The 5775-nt window shown below is 39.1% G+C and overlaps 1 non-coding gene across 1 annotated transcript; it reads right to left on the bottom strand.

The window, feature by feature from the left end:
* Window positions 1-1137: 1137 nt before the first annotated feature.
* LOC112536753 lies at window positions 1138-1244 on the bottom strand. Its single transcript, XR_003080713.2, has one exon. It is a non-coding gene; the product is annotated as a small nucleolar RNA R71 (small nucleolar RNA).
* Window positions 1245-5775: the final 4531 nt, after the last annotated feature.

A 5775-nucleotide genomic window follows, 5' to 3' on the forward strand; every position in this document is an offset into this window, starting at 1 on the left:
GAGTGTATAGTGAATACCAAATTGGAGATCGAGGGAGAGGATGTAGGGTTGGTTAATACCTGAATCACTATAAATATTTGTTATTCTTTCTTTTCTACTTCTTTCCTTTTTATCTTCAATTTTTTTAATTTCCAACCATTCTACAATTCACCAATTTAACCCCCTTTTTAGTTTATAAAGGCAAACAAGTGGTATGATATCCTTGATATTACACATCTTACATGTTTGATTTTGAGTTATTTTCAGAGCAATTTATGTGTTTTTGTATTAGAATCACCCTATTTTAGTTTCCTTTGTTTCTTAGGTGTTTTTCTAGGTACATCATCAAAGTAAGAGAGAAAGTGGACCAGCATCAGGAAGAAACAGACGAATCGGGCGCGTTAGATTGTTCAACACACCCATGCTGTAAAGCATGGTCAGAGTTAGAGGGCGTGCTGAAATACCTTACCTATGGTGAAAAGAATCGATTTGCAACACAGTTTTCGAGAGTGACACAACCTAGGAGCATGTCTGTGTTGAGGAGCATGACCCAAATCCAAGTTGTGCTGAAGAAGGCCAAATGTACACTTTTGAATCAACACGACATGGATCCAGGCCTTGCTGACCAGCACGGCCTAAATCCAGGCCACGTTGGATTCTAAAACCTAAGTTAAAAGAAGAAAGAAAAAGAAAGAGAACGAAGAGATTTAGGTTTGGAAAGCCTTACATGAGAATGAGTCAGGAAACATTACAGTAGAGATGGCAGACGCCAACGACAACAATGACAATAATCGGACGATGTATGATTTTGCTAAACCATCACTAGAGGGAACACAAACATGCATTAAGAGACCGGCTATTGCTGCCAATAATTTTAAAATGAAGCCTAATGAGATTCAGATGGTGCAGCAAATAGTTCAGTTCGGAGGGTTGCCAGATGAGGATCCTAACACGCATATAGCGAGTTTCTTAGAGATTTGCGGTACCTTCAAGATTAATGGGAGAACAGACGATGCAATTCATCTCCGCTTGTTCCCATTCTCTTTGAGGGATAGAGTAAAGCAGCGGCTACAGTCACTACCTCTAAACACTATCATTACTTGGGATTCTTTAGCAGAGAAATTTTTGTTTAAGTACTTTCCTTCCTCTAAAATTGCAAAACTTAGAAATGACATATCTTCTTTTGTGCAGTTTGACGATGAGTCGATGTACGAAACCTTGGAGAGGTACAAGGACCTACTGTGATGTTGCCCACACCATGGACTACCAATTTAGTTATAGGTACAAACTCTTTATAATGGTTTGAATTTGGCTACTAAGTAGATGGTAGATGCATCTGCAGGTAGTTCTTTGAGTAGTAAGACGCCAAAGCAAGCCCAAAGCTTGATTAAGGAGATGGCCACAAATAATTACCAGTGGCACACTACTAGGAGCAGGACAGGACGTCAAGAGAGTGTAGAGTAACGTATCTTTAATTTTAGGTCAACCTTTCCTTGCAACTTCTAGGGCTATTATAGATGTTTGTGATGGGAAGCTTGAACTTAGGGTAGGGGATGAAACTGTCACTTGTGATTTGAATAATTCTATAAGACAGTCCTTAGATCATGATGATACTATGTTTTTTGTTGATTTACTTGATGATGTTATTGATACACAGTTGCTGGAAATATTGCTTGATGATCCCTTACAAGTTGCCTTGCAGGCAGAGGATGAGCATGAGCTATCCAATGAGAGTGTGTTGGAGCAGCTTGCATTTTTTGTTAGCTAATGAACCAAGCAAGAATACTGATAAGTTGTTGAGATTGATAGGGTAGATCCTGTAGAAATTGAGGTCGTCACTTGACGAACGACCAGTCTTTGAGTTGAAAGAGCTCCCAAAGCACCTTAAGTATGCATATCTGGATGAGGACAACAAGTTGTCTATTACCCTAGCAGTAGACTTGACACCCAAAGAGAGGGAGTTGACTTTGGCCTCTCTTAGGAAGTACCAAAAGGCGATTGCTTGGAAAATTGCTGACATTCCTAGGATTAGTCCTAGCTACTGCTCGCACAAGATCCTTATGGAGGATAGCTACATGCTAGTGGTGCAACCACAATATAGACTAAACCCGAACATGAAGGAAGTGGTTAAAAATGAGGTAATTAAACTTCAAGATGCAGGTTTGACTTATCCTATATCTAATAGTTCCTGGATTAGTCTTGTGTAGGTAGTTCCTAAGAAGGGAGGTATGACTATGGTTAAAAATGAGAAGGACGAGCTTATACCGTCTAGAACAATAATGGGCTTTCGAGTGTGTATAGATTACAAGAGGCTAAATAATGCCACTCGAAAGAACCATTTTTCCCTTTCTTTTATTGACCAAATGTTGGAAAGGTTGTCTTGCCATATGTTTTATTATTTTCTAGATGGTTTTTCAGGTTACCTTTAGATTCCCATTTCACTTGAAGACTAAGAGAAGACAACCTTTACGTGCCCGTTTGGTACGTTTGCTTATAAGAGGATGCCATTTGGATTGTGCAATGCACGTACAACTTTTGAAAGGTGTATGATGGCGATCTTCCATGATATGATTGAGGAGTCCATGAAGGTCTTTATGGATGATTTTTCTATATTTGGTAACTCATTTACTCACTTTTTACATTATCTAGAACACATGCTTGAGCATTGTGTGGATGCTAACCTAGTCCTTAATTGGGAAAAGTGTCATTTTATGGTTAAGGAAGGTATAATGCCGGGACATATAAAATTTCACATGAGAGGATGGAGGTCGATAGGGCCAAGGTGGATATTATTACTAAATTACCCCCACCTAGTTTAGTTAAGGATGTTAGGAGCTTCTTAGGTTGTGTAGGTTTCTATAGGAGGTTTATTAAGGACTTCTCTAAGATTGGTAGACCTTTAACTCAATTGCTTGTAGAGGATGTACCTTTTATATTTTTAGATAATTGTTTGTAGGCTTTTGAGCTGTTGAAGGAGAAATTAACCACAACCCCGATTATGGTCTCACCTAATTGGGAGCTGCCATTTGAGCTTATGTGCGATGCTAGTGATTTTGTAGTTGGAGTTGTTTTAGGACAGAGGAGAAATAAGAAGTTCCAACCAATTTACTATGCTAGCAAGACATTGACTAATGCCCAGGAGCACTATACCACTACTGAAAAGGAGCTTCTAGCTGTTGTTTTTGCATTTGACAAGTTCAGATCTTATTTGGTGCTATCAAAGACTGTGGTCTATACGAACCATTTTGCACTCAGGTACTTGTTTAGCAAGAATGATGCAAAGCCTAGACTTATTCGTTGGATTCTATTGTTGTAGGAGTTCAATATTGAGATCAAGGATAAAAAAGATGTTGAGAACTTAGCGACAGACCACCTTTCTAGGCTAGAAAACCTGACTTTGGAAGCGCTTGATGAGAGTGTGATTGATGACAATTTTTCGAATGAGTTCCTATGCTAAGTTCAGGTTAATCATGATATCCCTTGGTTTTATGATTTTGCAAACTATCTAGTTGCTAAAGTCCTTCCGAAGGGTATGACATTTCAGCAAAAGAAGAAATTCTTTTCTGAATCGAAATACTACATTTTGGAGGACCCTTTCTTGTTTAGAGTTTATGCAGATCAGGTTATTCACCGACGTGTACATGGGGAGGAGATCCTCCAGATTTTGAGGCATTGCCATGAAGGACCAATGAGAGGTCATCAAGCTGCAAATCACACAGCTAGGAAGGTGCTAGACTCTAGATTCTACTGGTCGACGATCTTTAGGGATGCTAAAGCATTTGTTCAGGTTTGTGATGCATGCCAAAGATCAGGTAACATCTCTGCTCGTGATGAGATGCCCCAAATAAGCATTTAAGCTGTTGAGATTTTTGATGTTTAGGGCATCGACTTATAGGACCTTTCCCTTCTTCCTGTGGCAATAAATACATCTTGGTTTCCGTTGAGTACTTTTCTAGGTGGGCCGAAGCATAAGCTTTTCCTACTGATGATGCTAGGGTAGTTACAAGATTTCTCAAAAGACTATTTTCTAGGTTCAGGACACCTAAAGTTAGTGACAGGGGGACTCATTTCCGTAATGCCCAGTTAGAAAAGGTGCTTAAACGCTATAGTGTATCACACAGGTTTTCTACACCCTATCACCTATAAACTAGTGGGCAAGTGGAGGTTACTAATAGGGGTTTGAAACAGATTTTAGAGAAAACTGTAGGAGTGAGTAGGAAGGACTAGGCAGAGAAGCTAGATGATGCCTTGTAGGCATTTAGGACGGCCTATCGTACTTCAACTGGTTTTACACCATATAAGCTAGTTTACGGGAAAGCATGCTATTTGCTTGTTGAACTTGAGCATAAAACATTGTGGGCTTTGAAAACTTGCAATTTTGATGTTGTTAAAGAAGGTAAACATAGACAATGGCAGCTTAACGAGTTGGAAGAGTGGCGTAACCAAGCATATGGCAACTCCTTAATCTATAAGGAGGGTACCAAGAAGTGGCATGACAAGAGGCTAAGGAGCACCAAGGAGTTCCAAGTTGGGGATAGTGTGTTATTGTATAACTCACGACTCCGGCTCTTTCTTGGGAAGCTAAAGAGCCGTAGGTTAGGACCGTTCACCGTTAAGCAAGTTCTCCTATATAGCACAATGGAATTGCACCATCCAAAGAAGGGGAACTTCAAGGTGAATGGGCAAAGGTTGAAGCATTACTATGTTGACTCATTGGAGCTCGAGGAGTGAGTCAACCTTGTTTTGCATCAACAAGAGTAGCTCAAGCATTATGAGTCCAACTAAATGACTTAGGGAAAAAGAAGCTTTTTTAGGAGGCACCTCAACTTTTATTTTATGTTTTTAAATATTTTAATCATTGGTTTTGAAACATTGTTTTTCTTATTTTAGTCTTCATTTTCATTTAATTTTTTTAAGTTTTACATGCCATTTGAGTGTTTAGAGATATGTGGAAGGTAACTTGAATGTTTGACTACTGAAAATTGTAGGAAACTGACCTTGAAAAAATGCCTGAAATGAATTCTGAGTTTCAGCACGGTCTTAGCGGCTCAACACGTCCCGTGAGCACACTCATGCTAGTCAACACGGACGTGTTGTGGGCAACCAAACCGTGTTGAGAGAAACATGTAATTTCAGCACGTCTTCTGAGAGTAACATGGTTTGTGGACATGACCGTGTTAGACAACACGCCCGTGTTGAGGACACACAAACCGTGTTGCGCTAAAATAGGAATTTAACACGTCTTCCAAGAGTAACATGTGCTATGGACACAAACGTGTCAGCCAATACGCCCGTGTTGAAGACACACAACCATGTTGGCATAAAAATGGGTTTCAGCACATTTTCCACGGCTAACACGTACTGTCAGACTGGTTATGCTGACTAGCACGGCCTGGAACATGGGCGTGCTAGCCTCAACATTTATGTAAGATGCGCCATATCGCAGGTTGCAAAATTTTCACTCTCCTCTCTCTTTGCATGTATAGGCTGATATCCTTTCCCTCTTTTCCTTTAATTTTCAAGTGTTTTTCCGATGAATCAAGTAAGCTTCTTCCTTAACTTTGTTCAATACTCCATTTTGGTATGTTATTTTACTCTTTTCTCTAATTTAGTTAATTATTTCTGAATTTTTTTTGATATTGTTTCTTATTGTCATTAATGTCTTTGTTAATTTTGTTATTTCCTTAAATTCGTCACTTTTGTTGCCTTTTATTTGTTGTTTCATTCAATTTCTTGCTTTTCTTTTAATGTTGATTTGCTTTTATTGTTTATTTTGCTTTATTAATTACTATTGTT

The sequence above is a fragment of the Ricinus communis genome, chromosome 4 (genome assembly GCF_019578655.1).
Source record: "Ricinus communis isolate WT05 ecotype wild-type chromosome 4, ASM1957865v1, whole genome shotgun sequence".
Classification (NCBI taxonomy): domain Eukaryota; kingdom Viridiplantae; phylum Streptophyta; class Magnoliopsida; order Malpighiales; family Euphorbiaceae; genus Ricinus; species Ricinus communis.